Raw genomic sequence first — 22,664 nt, forward strand, 5'->3', positions numbered from 1 at the left:
GCAATATTTTAAGCAAGCGATTTACGGTGCAGAAAGGGCCGGGCGAGGACCTCGCGTTGGGGTCTGCCGCTGCCCCGCCCGGCGAGGGGGGGGGGGTCGGGGGGGGGGGGTCGGGTCCGCCGCGGCCCCGCTGGGTCGGCGCTGCTTCCCCGGCAGAGCCCCGCGGGCGCGGGGCCGGCGGCAGCGAAACCTGAGTTCGCCTCCCTCGTTAGCTGAGCGAGACCGGCCCCGCTCCTTAGGAAAATATTTTTATTTTATTTTAATGTCGGGCTTAAGCTGATGTCTTAAAAAATAATTGTTTTCAGACCCCGGTTCGCTCGGCATCGCCGTTTCACACTCCCAGGCACACACAGCTTTCCCTGCAGTTCATGCCTCGGGACTGCCTGGCGTCGGCAAGACAAACTGCAATCTCCGAAATGTCAGCTTTTGCCACAATCTCGACTAAAAAAACCACCCCCTTCTTATTGCTGTTGAGCGCTCATCAGAAATAATGGCTGTTTACACAAAACCTTTATTCACTTTCTTAAATAAACATCAGTGAATTCAAATAAAGTAAACCCTCAGCTATAATTCAAGTACAACGTTTGCTGTGTGTATTCTCGGCTGCGGACCTGGAGAGACTCCTCGGAGAGAAATATGAAGTCTCCTTTCATAGTCCACCTCCATTAACTAAATATTCTAGCTCACCTCAGCCGAGTTTATCCGACTCGAGCTTTCCTTCTTTCCTCTTTTTTTTTTTTATGTTTTCCCCTAGCTGAAGCGGAAATATTTCCTCCCTTCTCCCCTGTCTCCTTTTACAGAGCTGAGGTCTTTTTAAAAATCAATATCGCAGAAGCCCCTTCCCTCTTCTTCCACAGCCCCGGCTCAGGGGCGTGCTCCGGAGCCGGGCCGCGGCGGGGGCTGCCGGGCTCCGCGGAAAGGCGCTGCCGCCGCACCGGGACCTTCCGCAGTCCCGCACGACCGAGGATGCGCAGACAAAGAGGACAAGGGGGACAGGTGGTGAGCCCGGCAAGGCGACGCCGAAATCTCGTTTGTTTGAAAGAACCGGCTAGAAATGAAGTTTGCGCAAACTCATAAGCTCAGCCAGGTAGCGGGGTGCGCCAGGTACCTGCGGGGGGAGCGGCGGCCCCGCCCGGTCATCGCCCCACGGGGGAAGGGAGCCCGTCCCGCAGCGGCTCGACGGGGCGGGGGGCAGTTTTCGGGCTGCCCCCCTGCTCCCCTCACCTCCCCTGCTCCCAGGCCCGTACTCGCGGCCCCAGCCCTAATGAGATCCATTAAGCGTATTATTGATGTGGAGGTTTGCTGTGAGGTCCTGGCTGGAGGGAAGCGGAGCTCTGCTGCAGATACGGGCGCTCTGATCTGCACCACCTGGCTGAAACCAGAGAGCCGCCACTTCATTAATGGGTTTAGCCTTTGCTAATTGGTGTCTTTAGGAGCTTTGCCAAATTCTGCTCCAGGATCTTTGGAGGCAGCTTTTGTTTTTCCTTCTGCCGGTGACATTCGTTGACGGCAATTAGAGCCGATACTACTTCTGCGCCGACGGGCAGCCCGAAAGCCTCCGAAGAGGTGGGCTGCGCTGCCGGCCCGGCAACCTCCTGCCTGCTGCTGTCTCCACCACCATCATCATCAAAAATGGAAACGCCATAGGTAAACCTCGAGGTGTGGGGGAGCAAACCCACCCTTCTCTCGCCCCGGTGACGGCTGGAGCAGGTGACAAGAGTGGAGGTGGGGTGAAAGGCGCCCTGTGCCCCACCGTCCCCCTCCTCCCGTAGAAAGCAAGCGCAGGGGCCGCGGCTGCCTCTGCCGGCAGGGGCAGCGGGGAAAGCGGCCTCCCCCCTCCCGCTGGGCTGATCCCATCCCGGGGGCCTGCGGAGGGAGAGGAGGCGAGGGAGCCGCAGGGGCAGTGCCCGCGGCCGCAGCAGCCCGGAGCCACCCCGTCTCTCCCCGGTCCGGAGCACCGGCGCCGCGGCCGAGCCCCTTTCGCCCTCGGGGTCAGCTTCATCCCCGGCCCCGCGGGCCTGACCGGGTTTTCCGGGACTTAAACGGCCGTAGTTAATGAAATCCGCTCACCGCAAATCACAGACCTCTGCCGTACGCTATAATCAAATTTCTGCTTGCCTTAAAAAACCCAGGCCACCCTCCTCCACCCCCGTTCTCCAAGCAAACCCCAAATCAAAGGTTTCCAGCCATCACACCCCTCCAGCTCTGCCTGGTCCCAGGCCCTCTCTCCCAGCCTGCGTTGCCACCGCCTGTCCTTCCCTCCGCATCGCGATGACCAGCGCCTTCCCTCGGCGGCCAAAGAAGGAGGCTACCCAGCATCACGCCTGGCCGGGACCGGTGGGGTTATCCCGGCCGCCTGCATGCGGGGATGGGGGTGATAGAGGGGATGAGAGTGATGGAGGGGATGGAGATGCTGGAGGGTTTCCTGCTCCCAGCAGTCGAAAAAGAGGGGTCGCGGAGGGGGACAGAGACAGGCTTCACAAATCACCCCAGACCCATTTCCCGGGTAATGTGTCACCAGCCATGTAAGTCAACTATTCAGGGGTCAGAGACGGATGATAAATCACGCCGAGAGGGGGTAATATCCTCCTCACGGCACCGTTGTCACCGGGCTCTGCTGACCCACCCCGCGGGCCCTTCCCCGGTACCAGCCCCGGGCGAGGCGGCAGCGCAGACACCAAATTAAGAGGCACTTTCTTCCCCCCTCCTTTTACGTTTGCTGACTCGAGGGGCCGCCCAAAGCCGTTTCCCCTCGAAAAACGCCTCCTGCCACGGCGCCGCAGCCTCGCAGGGACCGGGCGCTGCGCGGTGTCCCGGGCAGGGAAGCAGCGGCGGGGTTTATCGGGAAGGCAGGAGGAGAAGGCTGAGGCCGGGGCTCTCCTTTCCTCTGTTTCTCCCTTTCTTCCCTTGGTTCAGGCACTCCCACCCTTAATCCCTCGGCGGGCGGGCTGCCTGATTTAACCTGGGCTACGGAGGGTGCTGATCCGCGCGAGACCGAGAGAGACTTCCCCAGCTCTGCCGGGACCCCCGAGCCTCCAGCCTGTGTCTGACTCCAGCCCCGGAAAGCGAGAAGAAGGAGGATGAGATGCGGCAGGGAACCGGCCCGCCTCCTCTTAAAACATCCCGGTACAATTCGCTTCACCATCCTATGTTTCCAAGGGCAGATCCTGATGTGGAGGATTTAGCCTGGGTGGCCCCTTCCCCAGCCCCACAGAGCCCCTTTCCATCCCCGCCCACTGGTGTCTGTGACCGCAGCCGTGGCCGGTTAGCAGTCGGCGGGTGAGGTGTAGGGGTAGAGTCTCTATTTTCTCCTCAAGCGAGCCCTCGGGGACGTGTCCGGCAGAGGTGGGAAGGGTTGCGGCCGTGGTGATGATCCCCGGGCTGCGAGGTGCCCCGGCCCCCGTCGTCCCTCGCTCCCGCAACCCGCCCCGGGCTGGATGGCAGCTCCGCGGCACCGGCCGGATCGGGCCCCTCGCTGTAGCTACAGTAGAGGTGTTTATTTGCTCGCGCACCCCTCCCCATAAATCCCACCATTTATAATCATTATCTACATGGAAACTTTTGCCCGCTGCAGCCCCCTGGACCTCCTTCCCCCCCCCCCCCCAGTTAGCGGTGATGATTTTAAAAGCATGCGATGATCTAAGCCCTAATACTAATATTATGCATCATTTGGACAGGATAACCATGCCACCTTGTCAAACGCTGCCTCTTTACACAACCCATTTGCTGCATCGCAGAGTCATAACGGCGGTGATGGATGGGCCAGGGACCCCCCCCCGGCTCCCCCCCGGCGCGGGGAGGAATTTGGGCGGGAGGAGCCCCCGCGCCCGCGGCCGGCCCGCACCCCGCCGGCGACAATTTATAGTCTGTATATGTTTGCTGGCTCCAGATATCGGCAACGTAATGGATGGTTCTATTTTATGAATCCGAGGCTCGGATCTAGGGACTCGGGAGTCCCTTCCTTGTATGGTGCACTCCTGTCTCGCCCTTAATCCGCCCGGCAGGCAATAAACTTCCCCGCTAAATGCGCCGGGAGATAACAGCCAACTTTTATTGATTGCAAGAAAATGCTCGAAACTAAATAAAGAGTTTTTATGAGGATCCCTGCGAAGAGACTTTTCTCCGCAACAATTAAGCGCAATATCGGCGTTTTACTGCGTGTAAACTGTGAACTTGTTTAGCCATAAACGTTGGAGCGGGGGCGAGGCAGGGGAAAAGCGAAACGCACCGGCGCTGGTTGCCGAGAGGAGCCGGGCTCGGAGGTGCCGCCAGGCTGCAAAGCTGGACGGTGCCCGGCGACCCTCCGGGTTCCCTTTCGGTCCCTCTCTCTTCGCCCTCGATAAACGCAGCGGTGCGGGAATCTCTCCCGAACCAAAAAATAGGGAGCGCTGGGGAGCAGCAACAGAGATGCTGAGCAGGGGAAGGGCGGAAAGTCGTTTCACACAAGCGTTTGAAGAAGGACTTTGGGAAAGTTACTGCCCAGGCGTCCCTGGAGGGGGAGATGCGGGGGAACCCACCCACGATTTAAACTGAATGATCGTGGGAGGTTGCTCCCCATTCCTCCCGCTTCCACAGATCTGGGTGGCGAAGGTGTGAGGAGAGAGGAGGATTTATTCAGGGTATTTTTTTTTCATTCCGACCGTCTTTATAGCCTCAGAGGTGCGAGGGGCCATGAAGCTTCCACTTGAAAGAGGGATGATTAAGGGGGGAGGGTGGATGTCCGGTACCGAGCAGCCAGGCTTGGCCCCGGGGCAATACGGGGACCTGCGCTGCATGGAGCGGGGGAAGTTTTGGTCTCCCCAGGAGGCTGCACCTTCCCCGCCCGCCCCAGACGAGGGCACGGAGTCCTTCGAGGGGAAAACGGCTTGTTTCGGCCATAACATACTCAGCACATGGGGGGGGGTGGTGGGGGTGGGGAGACGGCGGCTGTCAAAGGCATCACGAATCCCCTCCACCTCTGGCAGGATCGAGCCCTGAGTCTGAAACAGCAGCGATCGTGTGCTTTTTTTTTTTTTTTTTAATTATTCCTTTGTGCGCTTAATATTTTGAACATAATCCTCTCTTGAATTGCTCAAGATGTTCCGTGGCTTCATTACTGTTGTTATTTCTGTCCGTAGGCGGTCGGCTCGGAAGTCACAAACACATTATTTTCTCCTGCAACCTCATTGCCAGCCCCTGAGAGCCAGGCGCAAATGTTGTTTAGTGTTTTGGTTTTGTTTGTTGTTGTTGTTTTCCCCTCCCCCCCCTTGTGGTTCTGTTTGCAACACTTTGGAAAAGTAACTGTAAAATCACTCAGTGTCTGCGGGTTGTACCGCTTTTTACTGGAAAGCTATAAAACTGTCTTATTCCCTGATGTTTCTTGATTAACTTATGAGCATAAAGGAAATGCTTGAATAGTGTTCCCTCTGCGGTTTTCTTTCGGTGAGGGGAAGCCAAGGGAAGATGCTAATATTGTCATCTTATTTTACAATTTATACCGGCTGCCCAAACAGTGTGTGTATACAAACGAAGGCGCAGTGGGGTTCAGTTTCTTAAACGCAGCCCATATATTTCGGAGATCATACTCGCCTTGATAGCTGGCCCAGCAAATTATTTACCCTGTCCTTTATTGCTGTTAAAACGTTGGCTTCCATTTAAATAAACAGAGCGATCCAGAGCCATTTATCAATTCCGCAGAGGTCCAGTTAACAGGATGTCCCAGCAGTGACGGTGCGTGCTAACCTCCCCCCAGCCCCTCTGCGCTGCCTCTGCTCGCAGGGTGCAGGATTCCACCCCCCCCCCACTAATAACCTGCACATGGGCCCTCAGCTTCCCCACACAAACACCCCCTCTCCGGCCCATGTGCTTACACTTAACTTTATCTCTAATACATGTGGATCTCTATGCATACATGTATAACACTATGCTGGAAACACGTGGCTGATCTTTTTTTTTTTTTTTTAATTAAGCTTTTTGTTTGTTTGGTTTTGAAGCTGCAGCCTGTGAAGCTTTATGAGGAATATTTAGGCTGTTAGCTGAATTAGCTGATGAGAATCAAACTCAAACAGAAAGGACACGAGCATCGCTCCTCGCAGCACTGGAAAACATTTGGAGGGTTGTTATATACACTTCAGGTCATAAATTAATAGTTGATTTATTCTTCAATCAGGAAAAAGCCATTAAGGTTTGCTCAGCTCTGGTCTGTGGGAAAATAATTTCTTTGATTGAGTTCCCCCTAAAGACCCCCAGAAGTTTTCTCTCCTCTGTCATGAACAGTCTGCTCTTTCCTGTCTTCCGGACGGAGGGAAGAGTAGGACCTCCGGAGAAAAGCAGCTTTCCAGCATCTTGAATTTCACTTTGCATCTTTCTTCCTACCTCCTGGTTTAATTTCTCTTTGCATTCGGGACCTTTCTAAATCCATCAAGAGAAAACTATGGAATAACAAGAGTGGTGTATCATCTTTTATCAGCTTTTTCATCCTTGCTGGTGGCCAATATTGCAGCTCTGAAGGAAACAGACATTTGGGGGGGACAACTGAGGGGTGGGAAAGCGTGGCACGGAAAGAAATTCAATCTGAGGAATGAGAGGAATGGATAAAAAAAGGCAGGGTTGATGACTTTTTCATTGCATAGATTTCCTATAGGAGCAGTGGTTACCGATTCCTGGTCCGCTTGTTTATTTAGTGTGTTTCTGAAATGCATGAGCTCCTAAGCTGGCCCTTGTCACTGGAGCACTCCACGCTTCCACAGACAAGCCCCAGACTTGGCCCACAGCCCCACCATTAGAAAGAAGAAGCTCTCCAGCCCATCCACCCACTGGCGGTGATGCCAGGTCACTATGCACCATTTAGAGACTTGCTTCTCGCCCTCTCTGGTATCACATTGAGCCCCAGAGAACATCAGGCTGCTGCTTCTGCAAGGTTGGGAATTTGATATAGAAGGCCCATTTGCCTTGAAGGTAATCAGACTTTCTCCTTCCCTCTTCCCATTCAAATTTACAGGGTGCTATTTTAGGGTTCCCCAATGCTTATGCAGATGCAGGTTGGAGGACCCTCTGCAGCAGAAGAACTGGCAGTACATGGATGGGGATCCAGCATGGTGGTTGTCCATCTCCATGAACAATGGGTTGAGCGTGAGCTGGGTGATCCCTGTGCCAGGAGTGGATGTGATGCTGAAGCCTTGAACCCTGTCCAGCTCTCCTTCAGAAAGTGCTCCATGGACTGCTCCAACATCAACTCTCACTGTCCCTCCTGGGCCAAACTTCAGTAGTACCCCAAATCCTAGATGGTCAATTTAGTCTAGGACTGGTGATGGGTTGCAACACAATGTGGTTGAGTAGGAACTGGGCTGGGCAGCAGCTCAACCTCACAAAGTTCTCGTTGTTAAAACTGGGCACATCAAGAGCCGTCCTGAGAATGCAGAGCACGCTTTCCTTCCATCCTTCATGTTTTGTAAAGGTTGAGGCAAATCCACAGTATGGATCTGTGCTCTTGCGTGAACCCCTGCCCTTGTGATGAGATTCACTGAATTCAACATCCCAGGCACTTGCAATGATGAAAACCCACATCAAGATCCGTCCTGTTAAAGATAGTAACTGAAGTAAGGGGTTTCTGCTGGGGAAGTTTCAAATGCTGGGCCTAAGTTTTACTGGGCTAATGCATCATGAACAAGGCTTACTTAGGCCTAACTGTCCCAGATTATTTGCCAGTTCTACTATTTGTATAACCATGAACAAGGCAGAAGAAGAAACAAGGCAAAAAGGAGAAGTGATAGCACAGAGCCTGCTGGGGGAAAACAGATTGTGTTTGTTTCATCAATTTTTTATCTTCTTTTTTTTTTTTTTTTTTGTTTTGACATGATAAAGTATTTTAAAGGCAATTTACACAAGGCACAGCAGGTAAGATTCCTTGACTGACATTGTTTAAAAAGGCTGGTGTGGAAAAGTAATCAGAAAAAATGACTCAAATGAGAGCCTAGTCTCCTCCCTGTAGGAAAGAAATGCTAAGTGGGTATTTTTCATGCATAGATGTCTTTTTTTTAAAGCAGTTTCTTAAAATATTGCTTGTGATACCAGTAGCGAGTCTTGCACGCATTTTCTTGAGCCGTTATTTAATCTGCTGTTGCACTGGAATGTTGAATTGTTTTCAGCTTTAGCTCTCCTAAGCCTGTCTCTAGTGCAGTGAAAGCTTTTGCCTTGGTACTAACTAGTCGTGTGCAAGAACTGGTTCATAGTGTTTTGGTACCCAGAGCTGCCAAACGTGAATTGGAGACCACTTCTGACAGAAGGCTGAACCTTTCCACTCCAAAATAGCCTTGCTAAAAGGCAGGAGGCACCTTCGGTAAAAAAGTACTTCTGGGAACAAATATTTTTTTTCATCTTTCAGATCTATTTTGTCCCTTGAAACGTGACATCGATTCAAAACGCCCAAGAGGATATTGGAGAAGGTTCATCTGAGGTAACACTCTCATCGGTGTGATCCTTGATAAAGACAATGTTAGCTGAGAGAGGTAGCAATGACCAAGTGTTACATACTTACTCTTTATTATAAATGTTATGATTGATTTAATTTTCTCTTACTACCTGGGAACATGACATGAACATGCCAAGGTACCCCATGCTTGAGTGAGGTAAGACATGCCCATCCATGGCAGAGTGCAGCGTTCCTGAGAGACAATTCCTTCTAACTCCCCTTTGCTGACAGATTCAGTTTGTTCTCACTCAGGCATGTGAAACGAATCCGACTTTCAGCTGCTTTTTTGTTTCCAGTGCAGATCCATTTGGTTGGTATCATTTTTTTCAAAACTTTGACTTTTGGATCGCATTGTTGACGTTAATGTATGAGGGTTGAGCTTAATCTGCTCGTGGAGGTGCCCTACGGCAAGACCACAATAAAGACTTGCGCGGCACACGGAGCACGCTACAGCAAAAAGCCACCTGTTGAAATAGTAGAGATTGTGCCGTTTTTCACATGTGCACAGCAAAAAATGGAAAGATGGGCTGTCTGAGATATTTCCAAAGTCAAGGGTTGTTGAAATCTTGATGGAAGAACACACTCCTTCACTTCCGTGCCTCTGAAATACAAAATATCCATTAAAAGTGATAGACTTGAGGCCAAGGCAAACAATTTCATAAGCTAAGCTCAAACACTTTTACTCGCATATAGTGATCTTGTGATGACAGATTCATTTTTCCAGCTCTGGCAAATTTGTTTCTACTGTAACCTTGCTGGAAATTATCCTGCAAGTGTTTATAAACCTGTCCTACTGTGAAGGTCTCCATGTAGGACACATTATTCAGATGAAGAGAGGACCTCACGGCTATCAGTAAGGTGGGTCTGCATAAGTAGTTTTCTATTTTGCCTTTTGCGACTGAAAGCCCCTCAGGTCTGTTTTGCTAGGAGCCTCTGGCTGTTTATTTTTACGCTAGCCATTAGCTGTCCGAGGTTAGAAGGCAGTGTGGAAGTTGGGAGGCGGAGGTCATAGCCTTGGCTGCTTTGTTGGCTTGTTGAGCCTTTGGTAAGTTGTGGTACGTCTTGGCCTGTTGAATGCATGGCTGAAGCCTTCCTGTGGGCTACTCTTGCCAGGTTAGACAGGGATTGTGAAAAGTGGAACTGCTCAAGCAGTTGTGGAGGACGTTGCCTCCTTCAGGGTCCCTTGCTGGAAGTCATTGCTCTTCCTGCTGTAGCAATGCTCTATGGGTATGTAAGGGCTAGTACACCACTGAAAGGCTGAGCAGGCAACAGAAGGGACTGAGGCCAAGAAGAGCCCTGGTAGTCTGTGTTCCCTTCAGATTTGCAGATGTAGCCTTTTATCTTCTGCTTCCAACCTTGTCTGCCCAGTCAATACTCAGTGTTTCCCCTTGCAGTCTACTTTCTTCTCCTGACAGAGGCTGACCTGTTTAGCTGCTGACTGTGCCAGATATGGGGGTGGATGGACCAGCAAATGCTTCGTGTCCTACGTTTAGAGGAAGGTCTTTAGCTCTCTGCCTTGTGTTTTCCAAGGGCACAAACACACAGACCCAGAGCCATAGGAGAGACCATGCATGGAGGACAAGAGGAGAAGAGCATGCCTTGCTGTGTCTCACACAGACACAATGTCAGAGGGAAAACTGGCTCTGTAGTAGCTCAGAGTACGCTTGAAGCTGAGTATAGACCAGCAAGGTAGCTCACCTTACGGCTACCAGCAACGTGGAGTTGCATTAGAAGTCCCCAGCTTCTGCTCTCTGCATTTCAAAACCCTTTAGATCTCTTTGGCCAGGAGCAGATGCTTATTTATTGGCACATTAACCAACTACTAGAGACCCAAGATGCTCTGTTCTTCCTAGGAACAGTTTCCCTAGTGTTGAGTCTGATTGACATTTGGTTACTCACTGAAGTATGCAGTAACTATCCTTCTCGCTACCCACTGACCACAAAACCCCTCTGCTGCTGATGTTGTGCTCTCTGAAAGTCTTCCAGGCCACTGAGCAACATGGTGCAATAAATACTAAGAAACAGTTTACTGTGGTGTTATCAGGTGGTAATTTCCCCTCCGTATCCCGCCCCCAGAGTTGTCTTACCGCTCCTGCTCTCTGATTATCTGCGTCACACTGAGCTTTCTATTAAAAATTAACACTGAAAATAAACCAGTGGCTTTTTTACTTAGCCCCCCTCAGTCTAAAAAAGCCCAACAATCCAAATAACCAACCAAAATGCCAAACAAAAACAGATGTGGAAACCAACAGAAAAAGGAGGAGTAGGAATACTCTTTCTTCCCCTAAACAAAATACCATGGTTTACAATGTCTGCATATGTATGAGTGCTGGAGGAGGATAGAAAAGTAATTTTATTAGTCAGATAATGCTAGTCTTAATTCCCTTATTGGGAACTGGAAAGCCCCTTCAAAAACCTTGAGGTCACCTTTAGCCATGGGGTGGTGGGTCATGTGCAGAGGCCGTGATGCCTCTGCACTCTCCCCCTTCCCCAGGTCCGTTCGTTCCCACCTCCTAATCTTTTCCAGCCAGGGCGTTTCCCAGACCTGTTTCCCACTGGTCTGAAAGCTGCCCTGTGTGCAGCCATGACGGAGGGGAGGGAGGTGATGTGTTATCACTGCTGGAGAAGAAACATGGTGTCCACCACCCACATCACCAGCAGCCCTGAGGTGATGCAGCCCCTGCCTGTACTGCCACCACCACCACCCTTCGCCTGAGAGCTGATGCAAGGGTTGGACATTCATGGTGAATTTGAGAAAGCCCTCGTATTCACACCTTCTTCCTCTACAGGCTCCCTATCCTGTAACTCCGAACCTCAGTTTCCTATCATTAGGTGTGGTGGGAAAAAGGGCTATGTAAATGCCGGTGAAGACTGGATTCAGGATGTGGGTATGTTTTAAATTAAGGTGTGATTTTGAACTAATAAAACTAAACCTTACCAAAAGGCTGGGATGTGTACTTACTTCAGTTTAAATTTGGGCCATTTAGGTTGCTCTTAAATCATACTAAACATATAACTGTATTTTGACTCACTTTTAAACTAAAATAAAAATATCCAGACAGGGCTTTGCACAGCTGTTTAACAACTGTTAAATACATAAATAGACATCACGTACTAAAATACTGTGTTGATATGAGCCATATAAACAGAAGAGAGCAGAAATACAGTAGTCTCTTTAACTTCATCTAATTTTGTGTCTAGACAAGCTTTACTCAGCATCAGAGTCTGCCTCAGTGCTGCTTACCGGTACTTGGAGAAAATACAATTTTGGCAGGTACAGCATGGTGTTGCTTCCTAATGTTATTCTTTTGCTTTTTGGGCTGATGTCTCTAAGAAACATGGCAAAACCATTTCCAAGTCTGTCACTGGAGTAATGTGGATTTGTGGGTCGTCTGTAAGACCAAGGGTTGCTGGACCAAGGGAGAAGTTTGCAGCCCTCTTAGCACTATTAATATAATGGTTCTGCTTGTGGCTGCTGGGGTACTTGGAAGGCAAGGGAAAGAGTAAAAGATGAGAAAGAGATAGAGAAAGGGTATAACGCTTTCCCTTTTATCTGCATTCTTAGTGCAAAAAAATAGGACTTCTGCCAAGGCCTTTATTTATCTGTTGCTATGAAAATCACTTTGTGTCCTAGTTTCAGCAGCGTTCTTTTTTTTTTTTTTTTCAGTAAGTGATTATGTTTTATGACCAGTTTAGACTTATATGGAGGTGCAGTAATATGCTATAAAACTCAACACCATAAGCTGTATACAGGACGTATCAACTAGTCTAAAGTGATTACATTAATAAGAGAAGAGACAATCCTTCTTATGATTTCATGTTATAGCAGATGAGCTCACTGCTCCTGAGGAAGACATTAAATCATGTTTTTGTAGAAGGTAGAGGGACCCGCTACGCGACTACTGTTTCAAGAAAACATGATGCAGATACAAACCTAGATCCAAGCATGGAAATTATCTGGTAGGCCCCTCAGGCTTTCTGGCAACCCACATGCTACGGAGGAAGAAGAAACAGCTGCTCCAGCTATTGCTGGAAAAGACCACAGTGAAGGGAATCAAGTCTCGCAAAGGGGTCCAGGTCCTTGTGAAAGAGCCACAGAGCCTCGGGCTGGTGCTGTCACGGAAAGCCGTGGCGTCACCGAACGTGGCAGGGAGCCGAACTCCTCATCCGGCACACGCTGAAGCGAAGGAGAGGTTTGCTGGGGGTTTCGAGAAGGGATGGACGGCGTGTCTCACACATGTGCATGCACAAATGCGTACCTGTGCGCTCCCTGCGCCTGGCATTCCTCGGTCAGGGCGTGAGATACCAGCCTTTATGTTCAGGCTGGTTGTGACAAATCTGGGTTGATACAATAAATAAATGTGACAGAGGTTTACAGTTCAAACAAGCTATGAGGAGCCACCACAAATCAGCTTGTCATGTTGCCACCAGCTTTACAATCAATCTCCCATAAAGGGCTTAGGCTCTGACTCCTTTTGCAGTTTGCTTATTTTTGTGGGCTAACTGGCTGCAAAGGAGTCACTAAAGGGTGACTGGACTCAGACCTTTCTGTTTTAAAAGGAGTGAAGCACTCTTACGCTTTAGTGGTAGAGTCCAGCTAAAAATAAAAATAAAAATGAATCAGGAGAAAAGCAAACAAAAGCCATCGCCTCTGGGCTAATGGCTTGGGTCTAGCCTGGACAGTCAGCAAGGCTTGTTAGAAAATGCTGCTGAAGCGGGGAAAGCTGTGGGCAGCTAGGGATGGAGCACTCGTGGTGTATTATAATGAATGAAACCCTGGTTCATACCCTTTGAATGCTGTGTAGTTAACTCCTGGCTCACAGTTAAAATCAACTTTGAGATTCCTTCACCGTCAACTCTTTTCTTTCTGGCCCCAGCCCTGTGTCCTGCTTTCCCCTGGGGATGCTCTCGCCGGGGAGCTTCACCTGCCTCTCTCAACTGGAGGACCTGGTTTCGCACCACAGGGAGAGGGAGCCTGGAGGTACTGGGCTCTGACCTCCCCTCAGCTTTGGCTGTTGTACCTTTCCTATATAGCTGGCATTGGAGGGGATCACCTCCTCCAGCTTTGACTGGGCAAGAGGGGCTGTGTGGCCGAAGCCGGCTTCCTGCACTCCCTCTGCACTCAACGGGGTCAAAAAGGGACCTGCTGTGAGTGCCTCTGATAGCATTTTTGAGATTTCAGCCCTAAGTGCTTTGGAGCAGAGATTCTCCTTTCAGGTACGTGGACACCTTGCCTGGCTGAATGGGATCCTCACTTTTGGTCGTCAAGGTGAACGTAGCCACAGCAATAAAAACAACCCGAACAACTCAGAAATGCGGCACCCAACTAGAGCATCGTGCAGGAGTGACACAACCCCTTTTGCTTTTACCTGTACTGCTGTTCTGAGCTGGGCTAATGGTTTCCACGTTTTTTCCACAATGACTCCCAAATGTTTTTTCCTGAGCAGCGTTTCATTTAGCACATAATCATTAGCTTCACTCCTTGCTACCAGACGCATTATTTTGCCTGTGCCTTCACTGAAAGGCATTTGCCATCTGCCGATTCACTCAGAACAATATCGGTGTTGTAATACTGCTAATAATAATAATAATAATAATAATAATAATAATAATAATAATAATAATAATAATAATAATTGTATGCTTGGCTTCCTTCTCATGCTTTTCATCAGATCTCAGAGGGCTCAAACATCCAAATTGCTCTGAATCCTGTTACAAAACTCATTGTTGCCAACTTTATCCACAAACATTCAGTTATCTAGTTTCAGAGTAGAGGTCCCCGGCACATTTTGTATGAAATGCTCCTATTCCAAATCCATCTTTTGGATTTTCTAAAGTGGTTTTCTACCTATCTAGTTCCAGTCTACTCCTGTATTGTTAATGCTCAGTAATGTTCTACCTCAGTTGTAACTCTCGTGTGTTGGGTTTTGTCAGTTTTTCTGTATGGCCAAAAAACCCTGCTGCAATGCACGTGCCCAGCTGTATGCCAGGGCCGTTTATTTACAGAATATCCCAATCACTTGTATGTGTTTAGACTCATATTTACTACAAATGACTCTAAGAGAATATAACCACATCTTAGTAGGCAGCTTTCAAGCTGACAAAGTCAGAAATGGTGTAAACGGTATTGGCTTTTAGATGCTTCCTTTTAAATTTGGCTAAGCTGAATTCCTACTCTTTTTTTCCTATGCAATTGTCTCTCTTAAGATTTCGGCAAGCATCGAGCTCCACTGAGGTAAGCTCTTGATCTCTCACAGCTGAAGCCCTCTAGTCATCTATTAAATATTTTTCACAATTTTTCTTCTCAGAATGCTTGTCTACTTATTATTTTTTTTTTAAAGTAAATGTATTTAAGCATCTGCTCTGGAGTCTTTTTGACTGTCAGCTCTTCTACCTCATTTGAGGATTGTCATTGCAGTTCTTGTGCAGCTTGCCTTAGCCTGGAGAGCACAAACTAGCAGAGGTAATACTGTGTGTACGCAGAACAAAGCAAAAAGCGAAGAGAATGAGAGAAGTGATACAAAGGGATTTTCCAGCTCTGTTAATAAATTTACCACAATAATTACTTCCTTCAACATGTTTGTTACTAATGGACCTGCATACAGAACTACTTAACAACATAATACTTTTGGAGATTAGAGTTCCCTTTTCTGTTTGCAGGATATCTGTGCGTGGGGCTGAACATCTGCAACTTTCTCACGTAGAAGTGATTCTTCAGCTAGCTGCTGAGCTCATCGCTTGTGCGGCATACACATAGTGTATGACCTGTGTGCAGGTGCTCACTTGTCTCACACAGTGTAGCTGCCATTCCCTCTGTCTTTAATACCTCTAAGAAGGCCTGAAGATCATCTGAGTCTGACTTAAACTACACTTTAGTGCTCCCACCTCTATACTGAAAAGTGGAAGAGCTCACAGAGTTCCTGTACACAATCAAGGGGCTGTCAAATGAAACCAATGGGAGCCAAGGTCAAGGCCTATTAAAGGAGAAGATGAGCTGGACGATGCCTTTCCAAGGATGTGTTGGATGCTAGAAGATAACAAAACTCAAGGGGGGACAACTAGTTCATGTCAGAAATCCGCGCAAAGTGACCAAGTACGTGAATACATCAGACGTGGGAAGTCTTAGGAGAGGATAGAGGCAGGAGAGCGTGAGGGAGGGAGCTTTAAATACACTCGTCCTGCTCATGCACACACAACCTCCAGCAGTCCTTGAAGACATGACTCCCAGGTCAGGGTTTTGGTCCTCTTAAGAAAGCTCTGAGAAAATTTTTGGGTGTGAATGTTACTGGGTGAATTTTACTTCAAATGCCCATTAGCAGATATACTAATGAAAATTGCCCCTTTCACTCATGTTGTTGTCAACAAAGTGGTACCTCCACCAAGAGTGGTGAAGAAGGGAGTGGAGAAGAAGCTGTAGAAAGCAAACGTCATTGAACACACAGAACTTCACCAGGGCAAACGTCCGCAGGACACTTTTCTCAGTGTTTACCCAATGCTCACAGCTTAATGTCACTGTTGCAGAAATAAAGAGAACAGATACTTCCCACAGGAACAGGAAAAGCCTTTGTTATTTGACACGTTGCGAGATCATGAAATAGGCGATTCTTGAAACTCCTTCACCATTAGAAAATGAAAGTGCAGGCAATGCAACAACTTACTATGATTGTCAAGGAAAATGGGACCGAGGGATCTCTCCAAGCTGGAGGCAGGCTCATCCTTTTCTTCTTCCTTTTTTTTTTTTTTTTTTTTTTTTTTTGACTGGAGGATACTCCTGAGGAGGCATTAGAGCTGTTGATCAGGGATCTGTTGCTTGTTATTGCAGATGGTATGGAGATGGAGATGAATGCCAGACACATTAGGCTTAACAGGATGAGTTTAGCAACTTGAACATGTTGATGAAAACAGGAAAGCTAATAAATCAGCCACCAAGGACCGGACTGGGAAAGGCGGTCTTTGGGCTTTTTTTATTATTTTTTTTAATATGGGAAGCTTCTGGGGCACAAACAAATATTGCAGACACATATCTGTTGTTTAAACCCAGGCACATTTGCAGTCTGTTTGGACATTTAACTGACTTAAAACACTTCTTGGTATAAAACCAGGCAGAGAATCAAAGCCAAGAGAACAGATTAACCTAGGCTCATCCAGAGAAATAGGCACTTCGCCTCCCATTCGTAGCTTGCACATGAAAAGTACTCCTCTCTTTCACCTCTCAGAACAACATTTTTTAAAGCCTGAAAGTATGGCAAGCTATTAAACAGTGCCACTACTGTACTCATGCAATGGGATATATCATTGCATTTTGTGGTGTATTGTGAATCAGTCCAGGGTTCAAACTGGGCTGAAATCTTGAGTAGGTTGCAGCAAAGAACAATAAACTCTAGGAAACAGATCTGAGTGTAGGAATCCTTTCTCAGCCCCCATAAGAACAGATTAATCTAGCCACCAGCCTTAATATAGTTCTCTATGTGTCTTAAGATATATGTATGCCCGTTTGCCAAATATACTTTTTCCTAGAGCTTTTTTTTTTTTTTTAAATATAAAGAGAAGAGAAGAGAGCAGAGGTTGAATCAAGTCCGGCGTAAAACTATGTGGACCTGGCTGGAACTGTGTGAGTTACTTATGTAAAGATAGTTTTGCTTCCTAAGAAAATATGAGGGAGAACTTGAACCATGTCTTCCCGTCTTCGCTGCTCCAGCTTCCAAGTTGCTTCTTGCTCCATTACAGTGGTTCTCCATTAAGGTGAATGATGTTTTCCTGAACTGTGATTTAAGGAGGTATTTTGGAGGAACGCAGTAGCTATTTTAATTTCTGGAGCTGTATTTAATAGCTGTTTAATTTACTAAAACATGGTTTTGCAGAAAGCTGACTCAGAAATACTTATAGACCAGATAAAAAATGTAGGATGACCAGAACAGGGAAAAGAGATGTGAAAAATTAAGCTTTTTAATTCTATTATTTGAAAAACTCTTCCCATCCCTCCATGACATCTTGCATGTCTGGTCTACTTGATTCTACATAAATAGTCAGTTTTCCAATAGTTTCAGGTGTTTTTGAAAGGATTAGCATACCTGATCACTCCTATGAAACTATGAGGACTAATAATGTCAGTAGCAACAGTGAGTAGAAAATAGGAGACAATTAAATGATTAAGTCAAACCGTTTCCTTTTTTCTGTCTAAGGAAGATACTGTAAGGCATAAATAGGCGAGATAAACCTCAGTTTCTGCCCTGATCTCATCTAAGAGTGAGGTTGTCTTCTGACCACAGAAGTAATCTTCTTTCTCCATGGAAACAGGTGGGCTTGGGATGACCCATACACGTATGAAACTCCTCTTGAGAACTCGTAACCTTGACAGTACTTGGCATAGGCACACAACAGCCAAGGCTGCCTCCAGATATTTTGTATGAAGCACTCACTTGGCACGGGTTGCTACTTTTGTCTTTGCTTACAGGGGAACCCTGCTTCCATTCCCTCAGTGTGTCATTCATTTATGGATCTGAGTCTTTAGTCTTTAAAAGTATGTTTCACTTGATATTATATATTTAAAGTACCTACAGGCCGGTAATACCACTGTATACATTGAATCAGATTTTATGCCACAGATAAATGGGTTTGGGTATTGTATAAGTATCTGTCATTCATTTGTCACAGCTGAAATTGATACTGTGAAATAAATGTCCATGTCTATTGATATGCAGTCCACCTCTGGGCCAGACTGGGGAGAATTTAATTGATTTTTCTTACTGATTTTTCCCTTTTGTTGGCTTTTTCAATCTGTGAGTTCCTGCAGATGGTTTTGGTGAACAATAAACCCACCAATTTTAAACTGGGCTGCTTGGAAATACTTGGCAGTGGAACCAGATTTGTATGTTTGTGATTTGTACCGTACTGGCTAATTGTACCCTTCGCTGATCAGGAGCAACGCAATGGACTCGGTGTAACTGTCATCGACGCCGCTTGCACAAAGCGATGGCTTGCAAATACTCGGCAGGTCAAGGGGCACTTAAGGAAATTTGTAAATCATTGCAAATAGCTAACGCAGAGAAGATTTCTGCCTCATGCACACAACCCATTCACAAATGCAAAACAACAAATGGTGACTTATGTGGACAAACTACTAGGGGGAAATGACTCGCTCTGCTCTAGGACCTTGCTTTCTTTAAGGAAATTCTTACCAGTGTAATTACATTGAAATAGTTATCATTGCCTTTCTGGTGCAAAGTCCCACATGGCTTTTTTGCAGTGTCTTGAAGCAGCATTTGCACTGGAGCAACTTATTACACTGTGTTATCTCACCAGAGTCACCCTTCCACCAGGGAGCCTCAAGGCTTAATACATGCATAGGGCTACATGAACACACATGTATAAATTGCACAGGTGGGCAGACATCATATACTGGCTTTCGACTGAATTAAGTGAACACTGTCCTCAAATTATAATAATCAAAGGCAGCTCAGATTTGGGGCTTAAACTACTTGACACTCTTCCTTTAGTCTGGACTCTATGGTGTTTTCAACAAGAAGTATTATCCTATTTTTCAAAGGTCAAATAAATCAGCTTTAAGTTCATGAAAAGGTAAACACACTGATGCATGTGTTGCTTTCCTGAGTTTATGAGAATACAAAGAACCACCATAAATCCTGCTGTGCACAAGCACCTAATTCCTGGAGTGGAGTGTGTATGTGGGCGTTCCTCTAACATTCAACGAAATTTCCCCTGAAACTATTATTAGGAAATATTAAATCAAGAAGTATAAACCCCAGTAGGAGCATGTTTTCACACAAGAGCTTTTTCCACTAACCAGTTCTGAAAAAGTCACCGCATTTCAGGAGGGGGTAGAAGATAGAGCAGGAGACATCTTCAGCCGTGCGGGATGGTGCCATTTTGACACCATATAAACAAAATGTGTAGTTACAGATGAAAAATAACTCAGGAGGATTACAGCCAGTGTGTTACAACCAATCCTTTGGAGCTTTTCTATTATCATTATTTTAATGATAGTGAAAGTATGTCAGAAATTTCTTTCCACGCATTCATATGTATGTATATGTATATGTATATGTATATGTATATGTATATGTATATGTATATGTATATGTATATGTATATGTATATGTATATGTATATGTATATGTATATGTATATGTATATGTATATGCATTTGAGTATGTACATCTACACAATACATGCATATTTATATATAAAAGCAGTTAATTGTAAATACATGTCATTCTATAAATGACTAGAGTGTGCAAGGGTATAAATGTCTTCTAAAGATGTTTTCAGCAAAAGTGCTTAAATTATAGGCTCTCATATCTGACTCCTGGCCATAGTGAGATCTGGCTGGATGTCAACAGAGATGCCTTTAAAACAGTGAGTATAAGATCACCTCATGAAGCAACATGAGCTTACTTTGCAAACAAGGACTGCTAATGAAGAGAAATAGGGTTAGACTGCAGCTGATACAGCAGCTCCTTCTCACCACACAGCCCTTGCACATGGCTTGGGTGTGAGTGTTTTTACTGGCGGGGTACCAGGAGGACATGGAGCTCTGCTCTGGTGGGGCTTGGATCTGTAGAGCTCTGGGGTTGGCACTACCTCATTTATAGTAGTTCTTCAATTCTCTTGATGGCAAAGGCGGGAGGAAGGAGTGGTATCTTGCATGTGATGGGTGAGTGTTTTGGGGAGAGCTTTGGTTGTTCAATGGAAAGGATTTCATCTGGAGACATGCTTTTCAATGAGAGTCAATCTGCTGACTTCAGAGAGACAATAAGTGCCATATGAATATAAATATATGCAGAATATAAGCCGACATCTGAAGATGTGTCAGGCCCTCTGGACCACTACTGGTGTTTGAGGCAGGGCTGAGAGCAGACAGCAGCTGCCCCCAGGATCAACTGCGTCCACCATCGCCTCTGCCAAACCACCAGGTTTGCACCATGGTGGCACTGCCTTGGTTGTAGTGCCTGGGCTGGTTCAGCAAGATCCTGGGAGCAGTCAGAGCAAGGGGGGAGGCACTGCTCCCATCTGGGCCATGGGACGACGTACTGCTGGAGGGGGTGAGAGCGCTGGGTCCTTGGTCATTCCTCGCTCCTTGCTCAGGGCGGCAGGCAGTGGGGTACACGCACCTCAGACAAGGTGCAGGTGGCTTCATGTCAGCGTCTCCCCAAATCTCTGACTCTTACTGTTGTTGCCAGTAATGTCAAAAGGAAAGGCTGGTGAGCACTAACGTTTCTTGAGACCGAAAGCCACAGTTAAATCTAAAGTCTTAAAAATTAGGGAAACCTGCAAGTAGCCATGGGAGGAGGATGTGTGGGGTGTGTGGGTGGAAATGGACATCTTTACTTTATGTCTGATTTAATTTTCCCATTTGTGTATCCTCTGAAGATAAATACAGGGAGATTTCAATTCAGTTAATGGTGGTATTTTGGTAAAACGCCCCCAGAAATCAGCAGAGGCTGATGTTATTTTAAATGGTCCTTGTCTCCATTTATACTAAGCAAGTTGAGCCTGGGGTTTGTCCAAAACAGAGCAGAGAGACCACCGCGTAGCCTCATCAGCAGAGCACTAATTGTGGCCATTTATTATAGTCACTTATCTGATAGTAGCTTCTTTATCTGTGATAGTTTTACAGGGGTAACATCCACCAGGCATTCGCACCAGTATATAAACATGTTACCTTGTGGCAGAGTGTCTGTTACTTACTGTCAACACTTGCCAGGAAAAAAAAAAAAAAAAAAAAAAGCGCCTATCTCCTGCTTATATGAAGTAATGATGAGTTTAATATGCTCCAGTGAAAGCCGCAGAATAAACAAGGCATCACAAGTGTTTGCCTTGTCTGGCCTCTTAAACAAACAAAGGTGACTGAGAAGTACAAACACCACCAGGTCGGGGCTTATCGGGCCGGTGGCGGCAGCATCGCTAGCGAAAACGGCGCGGGCAGCGCGAGTGCTGATGGTTGCAGTGAATGTTGGGGGAGCCCTCGGTAAGGGAAATCTCTTCCTCAGGTTTGGCCCAAATGTCGCAGTACGAGGCTGTAAAGCCGTGGCCATTTCAGAGGTAGCGCTGGTATAATGGGACGCAGTGGGAGGAGAGGTGGTTGGGGACCCGAAGGGCCACACAATCGCACTGGGTGCTCTCAAATCAGAGGTGGAAAATGGCACTAACAAGTGCTCATGAGAGAAAAAATTAAAAACTGTTATGATTTTACTGCTTTATTTGGATCAGCCACAACAAACTGATTTTGCATGTGACCACAAGCAGTGTGATCTACAAAACTTGGTGGGCTGATGGATGAAACCTGAAGACAGACACTCCGGTCTGTGAGTAGAGTCTTTGTTAAGGAATCATCCCTATTAAGGGAGGCACTTAAGACCATCCATCCCCTGGCTGACAATAAATAAGCTAGCACTTGCTTGGCTTCAGTGTTGATCTTATGATAAGTGATGGAAATACATCCCATTTGTCATAATGAAATACTGGGGACAAGAGGAGTTAGCTACCTAAGACAGCTGTTTTTAATGTCAAACACTGCATGGAACCACCAGAAATGCAAAATTCAGTTACAAATTGAATGTTTTGTAAAAGATCTTAATTTAGTAACAGATCACAGCCCATGAGAGTGGATCCACATAGGTGTACATACACCTCACACAGAAATTGCAAAAACTCTTACAGTCAGCAAAGGTGTTTGGTGAACATTAATCTCATTCCTCGACCTCATGGGAGGGGTACTGATGTTCGGCTTTGCCAAGTCAACTTGCCATGTTCTCCATGCAAAATACCATGTGTAGAATATATTTGCTTGCTACAAATGTGATTTTTTCATGCAGAACTGCCCTTCCTGTAGCTCAGGCCACCAGGACGGGAGCTTCCTGCTTTGGTTTAGCTGGAAAATGTGAGGCAATTGCAGCTTCATAATTTCTCGCAGCAAACGACGAACAGACTTGAAAGCTTTCTCGTCTGCTTCCAGCATGCTTATTTCCAGTGCCGCAAGCAAACAGCTGGATTGTTGGGTGACAGCACGGCTTTCATTTGCAGCTAGAAGAACATGTAATCCGGAAACTGTTTGAAGGGATAATTTCATTTTGAACGGCTTTGGCACTGTAAACAAATTAACCCAGGACCAGATGAAATGCACTGGCAACGCAGTCCACCTGTTGGCTAAATCCTTTTTAAAAACAGCCGAATGCACGGCGGATGTGGGAGAATG

The sequence above is a fragment of the Tauraco erythrolophus genome, chromosome 2 (genome assembly GCF_009769465.1).
Source record: "Tauraco erythrolophus isolate bTauEry1 chromosome 2, bTauEry1.pri, whole genome shotgun sequence".
Taxonomy (NCBI): domain Eukaryota; kingdom Metazoa; phylum Chordata; class Aves; order Musophagiformes; family Musophagidae; genus Tauraco; species Tauraco erythrolophus.